Source organism: Neofelis nebulosa, chromosome 2 (genome assembly GCF_028018385.1).
Source record: "Neofelis nebulosa isolate mNeoNeb1 chromosome 2, mNeoNeb1.pri, whole genome shotgun sequence".
NCBI classification, from domain to species: Eukaryota; Metazoa; Chordata; class Mammalia; order Carnivora; family Felidae; genus Neofelis; species Neofelis nebulosa.
In genome coordinates this window covers 92,783,838-92,806,622 of record NC_080783.1, presented here as the reverse complement: position 1 = coordinate 92,806,622, position 22,785 = coordinate 92,783,838, and the positions used below count along the sequence as shown (strand labels likewise).

The 22,785-nt window shown below is 35.9% G+C and overlaps 1 long non-coding RNA gene across 1 annotated transcript; it reads right to left on the bottom strand.

Annotated features, from left to right (window-relative positions):
- Window positions 1-4,011: 4,011 nt before the first annotated feature.
- LOC131493083 (uncharacterized) lies at window positions 4,012-22,571 on the bottom strand. The gene is made up of 4 exons (XR_009252450.1): window positions 22,478-22,571; window positions 22,236-22,378; window positions 16,786-16,849; window positions 4,012-4,168 (listed from the first exon to the last, which is right to left on the bottom strand). It is a non-coding gene; the product is annotated as an uncharacterized LOC131493083 (long non-coding RNA).
- Window positions 22,572-22,785: the final 214 nt, after the last annotated feature.

Here is a 22,785-nt window from a genome sequence, read left to right as displayed (position 1 = left end):
CTAATTATTTTATATTTAATTCAGTTTCCCTTACAATATCAGGCTATGGGAATGAAAAAACAGTTATAAGCCCTTAAGAATCTATGAATATTTTTTTCAGGCATGGTTTTTGCAGAAGTTACTAGTACATAAACTTTTTCCTTATAAGAGATGATTGAGGAAACTGGCAGAGACGTTGGTGGAAAGAACTGAATATTTAATTTTGGATATAAGGCTCAAAGCTAGGTAAACATGGAAGAATAAAATGGAAATGTAATATGCTCAGACAGAAAGATACATGTAAATTTTAAAAATGGAAGGAAAAGAGAAAAATAAGAAAGGAGTAAAATAAAGTCATTGGTGTATATAGATATATATAAACTTCAAACCTTATTAAAAAATGACCTCAGAATTATTCAGACCTGAATGTAAAAGCTAAGACAATAAACTCTTAAAGGAAAACATAGGTATAAATCTTTGTGACCTTGGATTAGGCAATACTTTCTCAGATATGACATCAAAAGCAGAAGTAATAAAGAAAAAAAATGGATAAAATATATTCATCAGGGGCACCTGGGTGGCTCAGTCGGTTAAGTGTCCTACTTCAGCTCGGGTCATGATCTCGTGGTTTGAGTTCAAGCCCCACATTGGGCTCTGTGCTGACAGCTTGGAGCCTGGAGCCTGCTTCACACTCTGTGTCTCCCTCTCTCTCTGCCCCTCCCCTGTTTGTGTTCTGTCTCTTTCTATCTCTCTCAAAAATAAATAAATATTGAAAAAATTCTTTTAAATGTTTTCATCAAAATTAAAACCTTTTAGGGATAATGAGTAAACTTGTGGAATTACTATGCTGTACACCCGAAATTCATGTAACATTGTGTGTCAACTATATTTCAATTAAAAACAAAAAAACCCCACAAAACTTCTAGAGGGTCCAGTTCAAGATCATGATGTACAAAGTCCTCCCACGGACATAATAAGTCTACAGCTATATATGGAATAATTTCCTCTTAAAAAAATGTAAAGGCTGGCTGAGTGATGACTACGTATCAGGAAAATGAGAAGAAAACCACACTGAAGAGGTAGGAGAGTCTGGGACACAATCTTTCCATAAAACCCACCCCAGGTTCAGGGACCCACAACTGGGAGGGAACTTAAAACCTGGATGTGCTCCATGAGAAGTAAAGCATTTGAACACCACATCAGCTATCCCAACTTTTAAGATATGCACCTGAGAGATTAGGGCCACCTTCCCCCCAAAAATATCTAACTTTGAAAACCTATGGGGCTCATGTCCCAAGACCCACAAGACTCATGATCTGAGAAGCGGTTCTTAAAGGGCTCAAGTGCCCGGACTCACCTGCCCCAGAGCCCAGATCAGAGGCAGCTGATCATGCTCAGACTTAGAGTGAAGGAGGATCTCCTGATTATATTAAAGTGTTGGCCTGAGGGTTAAGTGTATATTTAACACACACATCTCAGAGCCTGCAGGAACACACTCCAGGACAGAAACTGGCAGGTTCCATCTTGCACTCTCCCTTTGCCATGCTCCAGCACACCAGTATCTCCCAGATTTACTCACATCTGGTCTCCTGTTTTTTGTAGCTGCTGCCTAGAAGGAACCTCTTGATTTCCTGGCTCTGGAGGCTAACATAGCTTATGTTCCTGGTCCCACTCAGATAGGAGATCATATCCCTGTCTGGCAATCCTGGGGCTGGTATAGCTATAATTACACCAATCTACGCGTGACTGGTTGCAGGGCTAGTACTGGGTGGAAAGTCCATTTATGTACATTCTAACATACAGTAAGTAGAGGCGTTGGCTTTTAGCTGAGTTCAACAACAGTTCTGAGAATTTGAAATAGGAGACATGCATAAGCCTCATTTCCTCACTGTCCTCCCAGCTCCATTTTAAATAACCCTCTTAGCAATGTCTCTACTCCATCTATTCTCTCCATTATCAGTTGTCAGTCTGATAATTGTCAGTTGTCAGTTATCATTTGTGGCCACCTAGAACAAGAAAAGTATGAAAAGTCTGCCACAGTCAATAGGACATCACTATGTGGTAACAGCTATTGCTAATGAGACATATGTTAAAGGGAAAATTCAAGAACCTGGGGATAGAATTTTTTTCCACCAAAATCATTATTAAAACTTAAAAGATATTGAAAAAAAACTAAACTCATGGATACAGAGAACAGATTAGTGGTTGTCAGAGGTGGGGGGGGGGGGAATGGGCAAAATGGGAAATGTTGTATAATAGCCTTTTATAAAGGTAATAAAATAATTTTTTTAAATGTCTGTTTTTGGGAACAGGGGAAGCACAGAGAGGGTGAAGGGTACAGAGGATCCAAAGCAGGCTCCACACTGACAGCAGTGAGCCTGACAGGGGCTTAAACTTACAAACCATGACCTGAGCTGAAGTCAGCTGCTCAACCAACTAAGCCACCCAGGCAACCCAAAATAAATTTTTGATAGGGCACCTGGGTGGCTCAGACAGTTAATCATCCACCTCTGGATTTTGGCTCAATCTGTCATCTCACAGTTTGTGAGATCGGCCCAGTCAGGCTCTGTGCTGACATTGTGGAGCCTGCTTGGGATTCAATCTCTCCCTCTCTCTCTGTCCCTCCCCCCACTTGCTCACGTGCTCTCTCTCTCTCTCTCTCTCTCTCTCTCTCTCAAAATCAATAAATAAACTTAAAAAATAAATTAAATAAATAAATTTTTGATAATTACTTTACACAAAATATTGAATATACTATACATAGATTGCTAAACATTTACATGAAGATAAACATGTTCAACAAATTACATATAATATTTGTAAGAAGTATAGTGGAATTGAAACCATGAAATTGAAAGTCAGTTCATCTCTAAGATAATGATGAGAGCAAATAGGCTAAAGATTGTGACTTAGTGACTTTATGTAACTATGGAAGTGCTAGCCCTGGTCTTCACCTTCTTTGATATCTAGGTTTTATTGCCCACAGTAAATGAATTGTTTCCTGAAAGTAAAGCTGATATGCAAATTATAAGTAGATCCTGTATCTCACTGTATAGTTATTCAATGGTGAGATCTAGTACATATGCTTATATTTTCCAAGTATACAATTAATTGATTTAATTTTTATGTTTTGATATTTCTATTTCATTTACTAATTGATTTATGCAAATCCATGCATTACAGGAGCACACATTTTCTTATATGCTGCAACATGCATATGAGTGTGTAGCCCTGGGTCACATATGTGGGGAGGGCTTATCACCCAGGCTGAGCTTCTCCCATGGGGTTCTTTCCTACCTCTTTTTAGGTGGCCTATCTCCAAAGGGATTTCTTGCCTTTAGGGCTGGGATTAGTCTAACTGGCTGAGCTAGAACTTCACTATAAAGACATTTCATGCTCTTTGTATGTCATGTATGTATGTATAATAGTCCTATGTAAAACAACTTTGGAAATAGGTCAGCTACAAGTACCAAGCTGTGAAACATCTGTCAGTTTATGTCAGCTTGGACACTGGTTGGTCTGACCACTGAACACTCTGTATTAGGATCCCTTAATATACTAAACAGAACACATACAGGCTCACAATGAAAATTTATAATTTCTTTAGCATTGCTGTATGTCACCATTCAGCTAGGTCTAATTTCTTCAGTGAGAGAATTCAACACCATTTGTACAGGTGGAATGAGGAGACCATGTAGGCAAAAGCTTGTGGAGTCAAGGATCTGGTCACCAACATGAAAACTAAGACTCAAAGATAGGACCATCTCTTTTACAACTTTCCAATATGTATTTAAGAGGATTTTGGTGGTAGCCTACCAGGTACATAAGCCAGAGTGGAAAGAAACTCTAATCAATCATCTGACCCAGGGAGCAGTCTGTGGTCACTGAAATAAATTTTAAAAATAAAGAAAGAGTTGCCCTTGTAGGCCCTTGTTTGGACATATCTTCCAGGGTTTTCAATGACATAGCTCAGAAAAAAATTCAACAATGCCCCACTGGATTTCTTCCCAAGAAGCTAACAGCAATACGCAGTTAGTTTTTAAGATGACTAGTAGGCTTTTGAAGAAGCCTCATGGAATTTTAATAATAAAATTTGGGTTGGAGGAATACATGTTAAAGTACTTGCATTTTTCTTTCTCAGTCTGACTTATTTCAGTTAGCATTGCATGATTTGACTCATATGTGGAATCTAAAATATAAAAAAAATGAATAAATACACAAACACAACTCAGAATCAGACTTATAAATAGAGTGAACAAACTGATGATTGCCAGAGAGGAAGACGTGGGGAAATGGGTAAAGTGGGTGGAGTGGGAGATATAGGCTTCCAGTTATGGAATGAATAAGTCACAGGAATAAAAGGCACAGTGTAGGGAATACAGTCAATGATACTGTAATGGTGTTATATGGTGACAGATGGTAGCTTCACTTGTGGTGAGCACAGCATAACAAAGAACAAGTTGAATCACTATGTTGTACGCCTGAACTAATGCAACATTATGTGTCAATTATGCTAAAATTAGAAACTAAAAAAAATAATAAGGTACTTGCATTTCTTTCTATGTGGCAATAATTTAAATTATGACTTTTGTAGCAAAAGAATTAACACTCAGTATGTCAGCAGAATCAGTTGTATTTAGCATTATGAGGCAATATTAATCAAAAAAACGGAAGCATTTCTATACAAGAAGCATAAGTTACAGTATTGGTAGATAGGTCTCTGATTTTTTAGGGGATAGTCCATTGGTCATATTATAAGGGGTTATGAACTGTATATTTTTTAAGGCATGTAAAAAAATATATAATATTTTTAAAAAGCAATCCAATTATCTAATATTGTGCTAAGATCTTTTAGATTTTCAATAAGATCTTGTGATTGACAAACTAGAATAGGTCATAACTTTCATAACCTCTGTATCATTGATTTTTTAAGCTTATTTATTTATTTTGAGATAGAGTGTGTGTACAATCAGGGGAGGGGCAGAGAGAGACAGAGAGAGGATCCCAAGCAGGCACTGCACTGTCAGTGCAAAGCCTAATACGAGGCTCGAACTCACAAACTGTGAGATCATGACCTGATCCAAAACCAAGAAGAGCTGGCTGCTTAGCCAACTGAGCCACACAGGTACCCCTGTATCAATGATTTTTAGTTGAATAGATTCGTTTGGTTGTCAATGTCAAATCTGTACATAACAGAATGAAATAAAAAAATAGGTCTCTTTTCATCTCTGGAACTACAAAGAAAGAATTGATCTACCAATTCCAGTCTAAGAAGCAATAAATTAGCAATTACTTTCTGGAGTAGTATATTTATATTTATATGCACATTTAATGTAATATAGATTACATACCATTATAAAATTATATATAAGATACATTACATAAAATTTAAAAAAATATTTTAATTAAATGGCACAAAAATGAAGACACAATTTCTATCTTCAATGCACCAGAGACCTTAGGGGAGAAAGGTCCAGAGTTAGTGGTATTACAGAAGAATACTGGTAAGATCTTAGCTGTACAAGTTACAAAAATAATATTAATAATATAATTTACAATATAAAATAACTTAATAAAATTAGGCAACAGTTTGCAAGGGTTTTGAAAAGTTAAGTTCATGCACATTAAATCTAATGTTATGTACTAGGATGAACTGCCTTAAAGTGAAGCTAAATCCTGAAGGAGAATAAAAATTTTTCTCTATACTATACCCCACATTTCTGATGAGTTGTGTATTGTTCATCGATCTGGTCTATATGGCTTTATTCAAATTATCTTACTCCCTGTCCAGATTGGCTAGCCTCACTGAGCAGAAAAGAAGAAAGTTGTCATTTTATAATTATAAAGAGTATCAGCAGAAACTTTCAGTACCCTCAATAGGAAAAGCAAATCTACCTGTCTTCAAGGTGGTCAATCAATAGTGTCTTACGTACCAGGAGATATGAAATGATGAGTTGAGTGTCATCAATGTTATGCTACAATAACAATAAATAACTCCATTTAATCTTCAACAATCTGAGTAGAATCAGAGTCTCAGCTTACATAAACTTAACTAACGAGGAAGTTCTCTGAACTCAGTGGTGACATTCATTTAACTGGTTTCTGTAGCAAACACTTACTGACTACTTACAATGCAACAAGATACTGTACCAGGAGTACAGAAGACAGACATGGAGCAGACAGACGAAGATCTGCCTTCATCAAACTTATTTGTTAGTGTGAGGGATAACACTAAATAGGGCAAATATATAAAATACATAGTTAGTAATCAGTCCTATGGGAAAAAATTACAGCAATAGAGAGAAATGATTATATTTTTTGACCGAAGTGTACACTACTTTTAGACAGAATGGTTATAGGAGACCTCACTGAGAAGGTGACTTTTGATTAAAGATCTGAAGGGGAAAAATTAAATACATACACTCACACACATATATATGTGTATATATAATTTGTAATATTATATATTAACATATATAATGAAGTATCTACATGACATAAATTCAACCAGTGTACGTGTTAGAAATATTACCAATTAATTTATTCTCCTGTTCAGTATTGTTAATTCAAGCTATTATTTCTCTGAATTGACAGTCTATAGAGTCTTTTAGTAGGTAGCTTTGGTATGGCTTTTTGACTAGAAAAGATTGAAAATCAGTAGTTACAGCAGGCACTGTGAGTTTGTGACCCAAAACTCACTGAAATGCCACCCCTTTTTTGCTCACCTCTATATTTAGAAGCTGGAAAATCTAAATGCTCCTTTTGGCATGACCCCTTGGAACTAGAATAGCCTTATGACACTGGCAATTAAAATGGAAATACTTGTGATTTCTTGAAAGACTATACTCTGTGGTTCAGTTTCTTTCCTGTTTGTTTTGGCTTTGAATACAGATAAGATACGTGGACTTGGGTAGATATTCTGGACCACAGGATGGCAAGGTTGAAGAAAAGGCCAAGGAATCTAAGATAACATCCCTGCTACCAAGCTGTTAAACCAACAGCAGAAGCTGCTTTAATCAGACTTTTTTTTTTAATTCTTTGAGAAAAATACACCCATATTTATTAGGACTCTTATAACTCAAGTTTTCATTTGCTGGTGGCTAAAAGCTTATCTAACTTTTACAGACAGAAACACTAAGCCCCTGCATCTATAGGGTTATGCTCTCATGCACACCATCATATAAACAAAAGCTATTTCTGTGCTTAAGACTGACATGTCTTCCATGGTTCTTGAACTCATGGTACCTCACAAATGATAAACATGTCACTCTCATTACCCTCTTAATTTAAAAATAGTCTTGATTAGATAACACCCTTATTTCAGAGACAATTTTAATGTCAAAGAAGAAAGAAGTTAAGTACAAACTTGGAAAACATATAATCATATTTTGATACTGAGAGCCAGAAGAAACTTGACAACAGAAATATTTCATCAGCCACAAAGAAAAGGGTCCTAAAAATATGATATTGACCAATGTTCAGTGACACCAAATAAATATGTCATGATGGATTATAAGAATGCTTTTTCTATTTGGATCTTGATGTTTTGCTGTCAACAGATGTGTAAGTTGTCATTCAATTGCACAATATTGTTTAGTAGCTAGTGCTCCAAAAAAAAGTTATAACCATAAATAGAGTATTTGCTGGCACTTATTGAGAAGAAAAAGATTATTCTTTTGATAAAATTAAGGAAATATTTAACAACCATCACCTTAATATTGGTTGCTATATACTTCAAATGCTATATATAAGACCCATAGTAACCAAAAACAAAAAATCTATCCTAGATACACAAAAATAAGGAGAAAGAAATCCAAGCAAAACAATGATAAAACAATGAACAAAATGAAAATAAGTATACACATATCAATAATCACTTTTTTCTTTAGAAAGAGAGCAAGAATGGGGGAGAGGGTGAGAGAGAGAGAGAGAGAGAGAGAGAGAATCCCAAGCAGGCTCCACGCTCAGCATGGAGCCTGATATGGGCTCAATCAATCCCATGACTCTGGGATTATGATCTAAATCAAAATCAAGCCAGATGCTCAACCTACTGAGCCACTCAGGGGCCCCTATTAAATATCATTTTAAATGTAAATGATCTAAATGCTGCAATCAAAAAATATACTGTGACTGAATAGATAAAAAAAAAAAAACAAGGCCCATGTATATGAGGCCTATAAAAGATTCACTCCAGACCAAAAGGCACATACAGACTGACATTGAAAGGATAGAAAAAGATATCCCATGCAAATTGAAACAAAAAGAAGCCTGAGGTAGCAAAACTTATAGTAGATAAAACAGATTTTAAAACAGAGACAAGAGACAAAGAAAGGTATTACATAATGGTAAAGATATCAACCCAACAATAGGATAGCAATTGTATATATCTATGAATCCAACATAGGAGCACCTAAGTACATAAGGCAAATATAAATGGACATAGTAGAAGAACTTGATTGTAATACAATAATAGTAGGGGATTTTAATACTCCACTTACACCAATAGGTAAATCAGCCAGACAGAAAATCAATATGGAAAGAGTGGTCTTGAACAACACATAGACCAAATGCACTTAATAGATACATACAGAACATTCCATCCAAAAGCACCAGAATATACATATTTTTCAAATACACATGGAACATTATCCAGGATAGATCACATGCTAGGCCAAAATACAAATCTCAACAAATTTAAGAAGATTCAAATCACATAAAGCATTTTCCTCACCAAAAGGGTATGAAACTGGAAATCAAACACAAGAAAAAACTCACAAACATACAAGGGCTAAACAAGATGTCACTAAAACAAATAGGTCAACAAATAAATAAGAGGAAATTTAAAAATAAATCATGAAGACAAATTAAAATGAAAACACAATGGTCCAATATCTTTGGGACACAACAAAAGCAGTTCCAAGAGAAGATTTTATAGTGATATAGGCCTACCTCCAAAACAAATAGAATTTCAAATAAACAGTCCAACCTTACACCCAAGGGAACTAGAAAAAAATAGAAAACAAGCTCAAAGTTGTGAGAGGGAAGGAAGGAAAAATAAAGCAGAAATAAATGAAATAGAATCTGAAAAATAAATAAATAAATAAATAAATAAATAAATAAATAAATAAATAAATAAAATCAGTATAACCAAGACTTTCTTTTTTTTTAAAGATAAACTAAATTGATAAACCTTTAACCAGACTCATCAAGAACAAAAGAGAGGACCCAAATAAATAAAACCAGAAATGAAAAAGAATAGGTAGCAATGGGCACCACAGAAATATAAAGGACTATAAGAGACTACAATACAAAATTACATGCCAACAAATTGGACAACTAAGAAAAAAATAGATAAATTCCTAGAAACATACAATTCCCAACACTGAATCAGAAAAAATATCTGAACAGACTGATTACTAGTGACAAAATTGAACTGGTAATTTAAAAACTCTCAACAAACAAAAGTCCAGGGACCAATGGCTTCATAAGTGAATTTTACCAGATATGAAGAGTTATTACCTATTATTCTCAAACTATTACGAAAATAGGAGAGGAAGGAATGCTTCCAAATTCATTTTACAAGGCCAGCTTATCCTGATACCAAAACAAGATTAGACACTACAGGGAAAAACAAAACAAAACAAAACAAAACAAAACAAAATTACAGGCCAATATCTCTGATGAACATAGATGCAAAAATCCTCAACAAAATATTAGCAAACAGCATTCAACAATACATTAAAAGAATCATTCACCCAAACGAAGTGGGATTTATTCCAGGGATGCAAGTATGGTTCAATATCTACAAACCAATAAACGTGATACTACACAATGACAAAATGAAGAACAAAAACTATATGATCATCTCAACAGATGAAAAAAATCATTTAGAAACATTCAACATTAATTCATGATAAAAACTTTCAACAAAGTGGGTTTAGAGGGAACATACCTAAACATATAAAGGCCATATATGAAAAACCCATAGCTAACATCATACTCAATGGTAAAAAGCTGAAAGCTCCTTCTCTAAAATCAGGAACAAATCAAAGATGTATACTCTCACTACTCTTATTCAACGTGGTGCTGGAATTTCCAGATGTAGCAATGAGACAAGAAAAAGAAATAAAAGGCATACAAATTGGTCAGGAAGCAGTAAAACCGCCACTATTTGCAGATGACATGATAATATATATATAGAAAACCCTAATGACCCCAACAAAGAACAATTGGAAATAATAAATAAATGCAGTAAAGCAGCAAAATACAAAATTAATACACAGAAATCTGTTGCATTTCTATGTGCTAATAACAAATTAGCAGGAAGAAAAATTAAGAAAACAATCCGACTTAAAATTTCATCAAAAAGAATAAAATACCTATGAATAGATTTAACCAAGAAGGTGAAAGACCTATACTATGAAATCTATAAGAAATTAATTAAAGAAATTGAAGACGACAAAAACAAATGGAAAAATGTATCATGCTCATGGACTGGAAGAAGTAATATTGTTGCATTGTCTATAATACCCAAAGCGATCTACAGATTAAATGCAATCCCTATCAAAGACCAACAGTATTTTTCACAGAAAACAATTTTAAAATTTCTTTGGAATCACAGGGACCTCAAAGAGCCAAAGCAACCTTGAGAAAGAAGAAAAAAACCTGGAAGTATCACAATCCCAGATTTCAACATATACTACAAAACTATAGTAATCAAAACAAGGCAGGGGATGGGCTAAAGGGGTGATGGGTATCAAGGAGAGCACTTGAGTTAAGCACTGTTATATGTAAGTGATGAATCACTAAGTTCTACTCCTGAAACCAAAATTACACTATATGTTAACTAGTTAGAATTTAAATTAAAATTTTAAAATAAAAAAAGTATGGTACTGACTACAGAAATAGAAACACAGGTCAACAGAACAGGATAGAGATCCCAGAAATTAACCCAAATGTTATGGTCAATTAATGTACTACAAAGAATATACAATGAGGAAAGATAACCTCTTCAATAAATAGTGTTGGGAAAACAGGACATATACATTCAAAAAAATGAAACTGGGTCATTTTCTTATACCATACACAAAAAGAGATTCAAAATGGATTAAAGAACTACATGTGAGACCTGAAACCCTAGAACTCCTAAAGGAAAACATAGGCAATTATCTCTTGGACATCGGCCTTAGCAACATTTTTAAGGATGTGTCTCCTCAGGCAAGGCAAACAAAAGCAAAAATAAACTACACCAAAACAAAAGGTTTTGGCACAGTGAAGGTAACCATGAGCAAAACAAGATAGTAACCTAGTGAATGGGAGAAGTTATTTGCAAATGATGTATCTGATAGGCAATTAATACCCAAAATATATAAAGAACTCATATAACCCAATACCAAATAAAACCAAAAATTCAATTAAAAATAGGCAGAGAACCTGAATGGACATTTTTTTTTTTCCCAATGAAGACATACAGATGTCTAACAGAAACAGGAAAAGGTGCTCAACAGCAGGGAAATGCAAATCAAACCCAATGAGATATCACTCCACACCAGTTAGAATCAAAAAGACAACAAATATCAAGCATTGGCAAGGATGAGAGCAAAGGAAATCTTCATGCTCTGTTGGTGGGAATGTAAATTAGTACAACTACTTTGGAAAAAAGTAGGGAAGTTTTCGAAAAAATTAAAAATAGTAATACCATATAATCCAGTAATTCCACTACTCACCCAAAGAAAACAAATAGACAAATTTGAAAAAATATATGTACCTCTATGTTCACTGTGGCATTATTTATGATAGTTAAGATATGGGAGCAACCCAAGTGTCCATCGATTGATAAATGGGTAGAGAAGAAGTGGTAATCAAAACAATCTAACAAAATTCCAGGACCAAATGGCTTCACAGGTGAATTCAGCCAAATATTTAAAGGAGAAGTAATGCTTATTCTTCTCAAACTATGCCAAAAAAATAGAAGAGGAGGGGCACCTGGGTGGCTCAGTCAGTTAAGCTTCTGACTTCAGCTCAGGTCATGACCTCACAGTTCTGAAATTCAAGCCACATGCTGAAGCTCGTAGCCTGGAGCCTGCTAATAAGAATTCTGTGTCTCCCTCTCTCTCTTTCTCTCTCTGCCCCTCCCTCCCTGCTCACACTCTGTCTCTCTCTCTCTCTCTCAAAAATAAATAAACATTAAAAAATTAAAAAAATAAATACACGAGGAAAGAAAACTTTCAAATTCACTCTGAGGCTAGCATTACACTGATAAAATACTAGCAGACTGAATCCAACAAGACATTTCAAAAAATCATTCACCATGATCAAGTGGGATTTATTCCTGGGATGCAAGTATGATTCAATATTCACAAATCAATCCATGTGATGGGGCACCTGGGTGGCTCAGTTGGTTAAGCATCTGACTTCGGCTCAGGTCACGATCTCACGGTTCATGAGTTTGAACCCCACATCTGAGCTGTCAGCACAGAGCCTGGAGCCTGCTTCGATTTCTGTGACTCCCTCTCTCCCTGCCCCTCCCCCACTCACTCACACTCTCTCTCTCTATTGCTCTCTCTCTCTCTCAAAAATGAATATTTAAAAAATTTTAAAAATCAATCCATGTGGTACATCACATCGATAAGAGAAAGGATAAAAACCATATGATCATTTCAATAGCTGAAGAAAAAGCATTTGACAAAGTACAACACCATTCATGATAAAAACTCTCACCAAAATAGGTTTAGAGGGAACATACCTCAACATAATAAAGGCTATATATGAGAAACCCACAGTGAACATCATACTTAGTGGGAAAAAAGTGAGAGATTTTCCCTAAGGTCAGGAACAAGAAAAAGGTCTCCACTCTTATCACTTTCATTCTACACAGTACTGGAAGTCCTAGCCACAGCAATGAGACAACAAAAAAATAAAAGGTTGGGTTGCCTGTGTGGCTCAGTCGGTTAAGCCTCCAACTCTTAATTTTGGCTCAGGTCATGATTTCTGGGTCCTGGGATTGAGCGCCACTGCCAGTGCAGAACCTGCTTGGGATTCTCTCTCCCTCTCTTTCTGCCCCTCCCCTGTTCTCTCTCTCTTTCCTCTCCCCAAATAAGTAACTAAACTTTAAAAAATATTTTTAAAAGGAAATAAAATGCATCCAAATTGATAAGGAAGAAATAAAGTTTTCACTATTTGCAGATGACATGATACTATGTATAGAAAACCCTAATGATGCCACCAAAAAACTACCAGACCTGATAAATGAATTCAGTAAAGTCACAGGATACAAATCAATGTACACAAATTCACTGCATTTCTATACACTAATAATGAGGCAACAGAAAAAGAAATTTAAAAAAAACAATCCCATTTACAACTGCAGCAAAAATAATAAATAACTAGGAATAAAGTTAACCAAATAAGTGAAAGAGCTGTACTCTAAAAACTATAAAAAAAAATTGTGAAAGAAAATTGAAGACAACACAAAAAATGGAAAGGCATTCCATGCTCACGAATTGGAAGAACAAATATTGTTAAAATGTCCATACTACCCAAAGCAACCTGCAGATTTAATGCAATCCCTATCAAAATACCAACAGCATTTTTCACAGAACCAGAACAAACAATATTAAAATGTGTTAGGATAGCCAAAGAGATCCTGAAAAAGAAAAAGAAAACTGGAAGTATCACAATCCCAGATTTCAAGTTATATTACAAAGCTGTAGTAATCAGAACAACATGGTACTGGCACAAAAAGAGACACATAGATCAAAGAAACAGAATAGTAAGCCCGGAAATGAATCCACAATTATGTGGTTAATGAATATCCAACACAGCAGGAAAGAATATGCACTGGGAAAAAGACGATCTCTTTAACAAACAATGTTGGGAAAACTGGAGAGCAACATGCAAAAGAATGAAACTGTACCATGTTCTTACATCATGCACAAAAATAAACTCAAAATGGATTAAAGACCCATATGTGAGACCTGAAACCATAAAAATCCTTGAAGAGAGCACAGGCAGTATTTTCTCTGACACTGTCTACAGCAACCTTTTTCTAGGTATGTCTCCTGAGGCAAGGAAAATAAAAGCAAAAATCAACTATTGGAATTGCATCAAAATAAAAAGCTTCTTCACAGCAAATGAAACAATCAGCAAAACTAAAAGGCAACTTACAAAATGGGAGAAGATATTTGTAAATTATATATCCAATAAAGTGTTAAAATCCAAAATTTATAAAGAACTTATACAACTCAACACCCAGAAAACAACCCAGTTAAGAAATGAGCAGAAGACACGAATAGACACTTTTCCAAAGCAGACATCCAGATGGCTAAGAGACACATGAAAATATGCTCAACATCACTCAGCATCAGGGAAATGCAAATCAAAAACTACCATGTGATATCACCTTAAACTATCAGGATGGCTAAAATCAAGAACACAAGAAACAATAAGCATTGGTGAGAAAGTGGAGAAAAACAAACCCTCTAACACTGTTGGTGGGAATGCAAACTGATGCAGCTACTGTGGAAAACAGTATGGAGGCTCCGAAAAGTTAACCATAGAACTACCTTATGATCCAGTAATTGCACTACTAGGTATTTACCCTAAAAATACAAAAACATCAATTCAAAGGGAACATGAGCCTCCATGTTTATTGCAGCATTATTACAACAGCCAAATTATGGAAATAGCTCAAGTGTCCATTGACAGATAAAGAAAATGTCACACACACACACACACACACACACACACGCACGCACACAGAGAGTTATTATTCAGCCATAAAAAAGAATGAAATTTTGCCATTTGCAACAACATGGATAGATTTAGAAAGTATACTGCTAAGTGAAATAGAGAAACACAAATACCATGTCATTTTACTCCTAATAGGAAGTTAAGAAAGAAAACAAATGAGCAAAGGAAAGAAAGAGAGAGAGAGAGAGACGAACCAAGAAACAGACAACTATAGAGAACACACTGATGGTTGCCAGAGGTGAGGTGGGGGGAAGGGAATGGGTTAAATAGGTGATGGGTATTAAAGAATACACTTACCATTATGAACCCTAAGTAATGTATAGAATTGTTGAATCACCATATAGTACACCTGAAACTAATATAACACTGTGTGTTTACTAGAATTAAAATTAAAAACTTAAAAAAAAAGTAGGGGCATGTGGGAGGCTGAGTTGGTTATGCATCTAACTCTTGATTTCATCTCAGGTCATGATCTCATGGTCTGTGGGTTCAAGGCTCCCTTTGGGCTCTGCACTGACAGCATGGAGCCTGCTTTGGATTCTCTCTCATCCTCTCTCTCTGCCCCTCCTCTGCTTGTGTGCCCTCTGTCTCTAAATAAATAAATAAATAAATAAATAAATAAATAAATAAACTTAAAAAAAGAAGTTCCGAAGAACAGACACTCAGATCAATGGAATAGAATAGAGAACCCAGAAATGGACCCACAAACATATGGGCAACTAATCTTTGACAAAGCAGGAAAGAATATCCAGTGGAATAAAGACAGTCTCTTCAGCAAGTGGTGCTGGGAAAACTGGACAGCGACATGCAGGAGAATGAACCTGGACCACTTTCTTACACCATACACAAAAATAAACTCAAAGTGGATGAAAGACTTCAATGTAAGACAGGAAGCCATCAAAATCCTCGAGGAGAAAGCAGGCAAAAACCTCTTTGATCTTGCCCGCAGCAATTTTTTACTCAACATGTCTCCAGAGGCAATGGAAACAAAAACAAAAATGAACTACTGGGACCTCATCAAAATAAAAAGCTTCTGCACAGCAAAGGAAACAATCAGCAAAACTAAAAGGCAACTGACAGAATGGGAGAAGATATTTGCAAATGACATATCAGATAAAGGGTTAGTATCCAAAATCTACAAAGAACTTATCAAACTCTACACCCAAATAACAAATAATCCAGCGAAGAAATGGGCAAAAGACATGAATAGACACTTCTCCAAAGAAGACATCCAGATGGCCAACACATGAAAAAATGCTCAACATCACTCCATCATCAGGGAAATACAAATCAAAACCACAATGAGATACCACCTCACACCTGTCAGAATGGCTAACGTTAACAACTCAGGCAACAACAGATGTTGGCGAGGATGCGGAGAAAGAGGATCTCTTTTGCATTGTTGGTGGGAAGGCAAGCTGGTGCAGCCACTCTGGAAAACAGTATGAAGGTTTCTCAAAAAACTAAAAATAGAACTACCCTATGACCCAGAAATTGCACTACTAGGTATTTATCCAAGAGATACAGGTATGCTGTTTCCAAGGGACAAATGCACCCCCATGTTTATAGCAGCACTATCCACAACAGCCAAAGTATGGAAAGAGCCCAAATGTCTATCTATGGATGGATGGATAAAGAAAATATGGTATATATATAGAATGGAGTATTACTCAGCAATCAAAAAGAGTGACATCTTGCCATTTGCAACTACGTGGATGGAACTGGAGGGTATTATGCTAAGTGAAATTAGTCGGTCAGAGAAAGACAAAAATCATATGACTTCACTCATATGAGGACTTTAAGAGACAAAACAGATGAACATAAGGGAACGGAAACAAAAATAATATAAAAACAGGGAGGGAAACAAAAGAGACTCATAAATATGAAGAACAAACTGAGGGTTGCTGGAGGGGTTGTGGGAGGGGGGATGGGCTAAATGGGTAAGGAGCATTAAGGAGTCTACTGAAATCATTGCTTCACTATATACTAACTAATTTGGATGTAAATTTTAAAAAATAAAAAATAAAGTTAAATTTAAAAAAAAGTTCCACCTACCCTTAGTTTTAGAGTCAGAATTATGTAAAGGATTAGCAAAGGGAAACAGATGCATTTTCTTGACCTACAAGGAAAGAAATTGGATTTTAAATATTATTTGTTGAGTTACATAAAGTGAATGAATTATGTATCTAAGTATTATTTTCTATAATTTCCAATTATGTGTTTTATCCAAAAAGTGATATTACTTCTCTCAAGTTCTCTAAAATGATCTTGCCTCAAGTGTCATACTATTATCTTCTGTGGAACATATTTGAAATAAGGCTTTGAGGGTAAATAGTATACTTGCTTTTTTATGACTACTTTACAGTCACTTGTAAATTGAAATGTACTTGCAAACATGAACTTTAAAGAATCAATATATCCATGAAAATGTTAAGGGAGTTCTGGACTTTCTTTCTCACTTTTGGAATTAGAAAGTCATTTAAAGTATTCATGTATGTTTTTTACAAATTGTGTGAAATTGAAGTTAACTAGAAATAGTGATGATTAAACCTTCTCAATTAAGTACAAATTCTCTCTGTTACTGTTAAGACTATCTGAGAAAGAAAAGCTTAAATTCCTTTAATTCCTGAGGTTCTAAACAAATGTCCTCATGACACGAAAATAGTCTATATACCTTTATAGTTGTGGGTTTTTTTAATTTCTTGATCACGTGTTCATTAACAGCAAAAATTTAATGATAGAGTTCTGTGCAGAATAATAACCCAGGACTAACTGACTCACCTCTGACTCTTCTGCCATTGATTAACATTTTCAGGACAATCAATATCTATCAGATACCACTCACTCTCAAAATTAATCAAGACAAAATTCTGAGAGTTATGAAGTTCAAGTGTCCTGTGATGTTTTTTGGTACTTATTTTATAGGCACCCTTGCAATTTGTTTTCAGTAGGCTTATCTGACTGTGTGAAGCCTGAAGTCCACTGGAATAGTAAATGTAGACATCCTCAATACTTATTTCCAGAGCTATCTAATGAAGTGTCTTTGTTTCTTATAAACATATTTCAAATTATTCACATCTAAAATTGCAATGTGCGTTTCTAACAACCATATCACTATTACTTGAGCATCAATTAAAACAATTTTTGTTATAAATATTCATATTTTAAATATGCATATACAAATAAGTCCTTTCTAAGTGTCCATTCCTCTGTTGGACCTGCTTGCCATTTATGCTACTTAGTATCACTTTATAAGACTGATTCAAAAGCACATGATACCTCTTCCCCATGCAAACACAAAGCTGCTTTTCCAATGGCTAATATTCAGCAGACACCTGAGTTGGAGAACTGGGTATTGAATCTAGGTCTTCCACTCACTAATTCTATGACTTTTTTTTTTTTTTAATTTTTTTTTTCAACGTTTTTTTTTTTATTTATTTTTGGGACAGAGAGAGACAGAGCATGAACGGGGGAGGGGCAGAGAGAGAGGGAGACACAGAATCGGAAACAGGCTCCAGGCTCCGAGCCATCAGCCCAGAGCCTGACGCGGGGCTCAAACTCACGGACCGCGAGATCGTGACCTGGCTGAAGTCGGACGCTTAACCGACTGCGCCACCCAGGCGCCCACTAATTCTATGACTTTAAATGAGATGCTGATGAATCAGTTTCTCTTACTTAAAAATGAAGCCAAGGACTCTAAGCTATATTACAAAGCTGTAGTCACCAAGCCTATATGGTACTGGCACAAAAAGAGACACATAGATCTATGGAACAGAATAGAAAACCCAGAAATAGACCCACAACTGTATGGTCAACTCATCTTCAACAAAGTAGGAAAAAATATTCAGTGGCAAAAACAATCTCTTCAAAAATGGTCTTGGGAAAACAGTACAGTAACATGCAAAATAATGAATCACTTCCTGGATCACTTCCTTACCCCCATGCACAAAAATAAATTCGAAATGGATGATATATCTAAATGTGAGGAAACCATATAAATCCTAGAAGAGAACACAGGCAGCAACCTCTTTGGCCTTGGCCAGAGCAATGTTTTACTAGACATGTCTCCAGAGTCAAGGGAAACAAACGCAAAAATGAACTATTGGGACTTTATCAAGACAAAAAAGCTTCTACACAGCAAAGGAAACAGTCAACAAAACTATAAGGCAGCCTATGGAATGTGAGAAGATATTTTCAAATGACATATCTGATAAAGAATTAGTATCCAAAATCTATAAAGAACTTATCAAATTCAGCACCCAAAAAAAACAAATAATCCAGTTAAGAAATGGGCAGAAGACATAGGCACATATTTTTCCAAAGAAGACATTAGATGGCTAACAAACACGTAAAAAGGTGTTCAACATCACTCATCATCAGGGAAATGCAAATCAAAACCACCATGAGATATCACCTCACACCTGTCACAATGGCTAAAATAACAACACAAGAAATAACAGGTGTTGGTGAGGATGCAGAGAAAGGGGAACCCTCTTGCACTGGTGGTGGGAATGCAAACTTGTACAGCCACTCTGGAGAACAGTAAGGTGGTTCCTTCCAAAACTAAAAATAGAACTACCCTATGATCCAGCAGTTGCACAATGAGATATTTACCCAAAGGATACAAAGATACAGATTTGAAGGGGTACATGCATCCTGATGTTTACAGCAGCATTATCAACAATAGCCAACTATAGAAAGAACACAAGTGTCCATCTATTGATGAATGAATAAAGAAGATATGGTCTGTATATGCAATGGAATATTATTTGGCCATCGAAAAGAATGAAATCTTGTCATTTGCAACAATGTGGATGGAACTAGAGTATATTATGCTAAGCAAAATCAGTCAGTCAGAGAAAGACAGATACCACATGATTTCACTCATATGTGGAATTTAGGAAATAAATCATATGAACATACAGGAAGGGAACAAAAGGAGAGAGGGAAGCAAACCATAAGAGACTCTTATCAAGAGAGAACAAACTGAGGGTTGATGGAGGAAGGAGGTTGGAGGAGGGGCTAAATGGATGATGGGCATTACGGAGGGCACTTGCTATGATGAGCACTGGGTGTTACATGTAAGTGATGAATCACTAAATTCTACTCCTGAAACCAATATTGCATTATATGTTAACTAACTAGAATTTAAATAAAAATTTGGAAGAAAAAAAATGAAGCCAAGGTGACAATACACATTAAAGTACTATTGAGGTGGCACTCCGAATTATTATGAAGAGGATTTTTTCATTATTATTCTATTAAGTACTACACAGATGCAATGTAATATTATATTTTAAGTACTATAAAAATGTAATATATTGTTAAAATTATTAATTTTTGGTGTGGGGAGGATTGAACATATATTCTTTGCAATGGTATTTACCAAAACTTGTATTCAGAGATTTGAAACACTGATCATATATTGAAATGAAAAGTCCATTTGTCTACATTTCTCCTAATGAGTAAATTCTCTGAGGGCAGCTACAATTGTTACCATAATCACTATTTGACTCTAGTGTCTGGCATGATGCATCATATATAGTAGGTATTAATTACACCCACATCGTATACATAACTGACTTGTCAGATGACTCTACATGCTTGAATGAAAGAGGCCTCTCCTTTATGCAGATACAGAGGTGGACAATAAGACTAGGGGTGAGGGTGTAGGTGAAAAATTAGGACCAACTGGTAGAATCCAGGGGAAATTAGTAAGCCTAAGTTTTAAAAAATGTGTTAAAAAACAAAAATATCTAGGCTGGTAATAGAGATTTCTCTATAATGAGACATGCTTAATAAAAGCTGATGGCCACCTGTCATGGCTATAGTAGAAGGACTCACTGAACTGGCTGGGATGGAGTACAAGGTAACACCTATGATCCATTCCAAGAGTCAAATGTATTTCCAACCACAATTAAAAAGAAAAGAAAAACTCTTTAGATATTAGGTAATAAGATGTTTGAAAAATTTGCTGGTCAATTTAGTTAATTTAATTAATTTTGTCATCATATATACCAATCCCAAGAAATTTTCTGTATCTGACAATTTTGCATGACTTACCATGGCATGAAGCAATGAAATAAATTAAACTGCTAGGAAAGCATTAAGTACTACTTCCCTTTTACAAGCAGCAGTTTTGTTTGCTACTTCCTTAGTGAATTGGAGCTTCCCAACGTGCATTTGCCTCCCTATCAGCTGTCAGGTGACTAAATATTTTGCTGAAGAATTGACAGGGACCAAAGACTTCATGAACATGACCTCTCTTGATTTTAAAATCTTTCAAAAGATGCCCTTTGCCATCATGAGTGTCCTGGAGATAAAAGTGGGAGCTAGCTGACAACAAGCTGAGGAACTGTCATTAGTTCTAAATGTTGAGTAATGGAGCATAACATCTTTCAGCAAGAACAGCCAAGAGAAATGGCTCTTAAAATATCTACAGTATCAAATATTATAAAGGAATAATTACCATGTGATAGATACATAAAGTGGGTGCACAGAGGTTATTTGTCATTACTGCAGTCTGCTCAAAATTCAGAGGGAATGACACTCCTCATTTAGGAATAGACTTTTACATACATGTCAGGGTTAACTCATAATAGTCAAACTGCAATGAAATGTAGTCCTACTGAAATGCTTCAGTTAAAAAACATAGAGTCAATGGAGCACCTGGCTGGCTCAGTTGGTTAAATGTCCTACTCTTGGTTTCAGCTCAGATCATGATCTTATGGTTCATGGGATTGAGCCCCACATTGGGCTCTGTGCTGGCAGCATGGAGCCTGCTTGGGATTCTCTCTTCCTCTCTCTCTGCCCCTCCCCTGCTTGCACTGTCTCTCCAAAATAAATAAATAAACATTAAAAACAAGACAAAACAAAAGAAAACAAAAACCCACAGAGTCATTAAGAGAGATAGGTGAGAGGAACTTTACAGATCAAAACCCTTTTTGGGGCACCTGGGTGGCTCAGTTGGTTCAGTGGTCGACTTCAGCTCAGGTCATGATCTTGCAGTCTGTGGGTTTGAGCCCCATATCTGGCTCCATGCTGATGGCTCAGAGCCTGGAGTCTGCTTTGGATTCTGTGCCTCCCACTCTCTCTGTCCCTCCCCCACTCACACTCTGTCTTTCTGTCTCTGTCTCTGTCTCTGTCTCAAAATTAAATAAACATTAAAAAAAGTTTTTAAAACCAAAAAAAACCCTTTTTATCTCATATTTCAGGTAATAAACCTGAAGCTCCAATTGATTAGGTGGCCGGGGTAAGTTCATGTAGTAGGTTCCTAACAGGTCTATTTGTCCTTAGTCTCAGCCCAGTATGCCTTTAACTATTACAAAGCAATTCACTACAAGGTTGATTAAACAGTCTAAATTAAGTTAATGACGTATTTCACTGTAACAGGGAAAACTGGCCTTGCTCATTTGACTTCTTTCCCACTATCTCTCCAACTCCTTCAATACACAGGGAAATATTTGTACTACATTGAAAATAGAGGACAAGTGCCAGCCACATACCAGAAATTTTGTAGAATCTTGCAAGATGTAGTACAGGTGAGAGAATGTGGGAAGGCTGAGCAACAGTTAAGACATCATGGGTAAGGTCAGAGTCCAATAGATAACCAGCAGAACCTAATGCCACAAAGTTCAGAAGCTGGGTTCTGGGACAAGAGCAGATGAGAAGCAAGCATCAATCTCTCCAGTTCTTCTGAGAGTAGCATTCCAGTGCTGGTACACAGAATGCCAAGTGACATACTTACTCCCAGTTTGCCCCCATTGTGGGATGCAGGACTCTCTGAGAGTATGGAGCTGTGTATATGTAGTTGGAGCGGGAGGTCAGCCACTGTCATCCTTGGTCTTATAGAAGAACACTATTCCAGCTAATTGGTTTCTAACAACCAACATGGATAGGACAGCTTCAGTATGATGTCACAATGCTTTCTCCAACCAAGTCTCATACTTTACTAATTACACACACACACACACACACACACACACACACACACACACAAATGGACATTTTATCCATCATCATAATACTATAATCTAAATGTTTTCATTCTCTTTT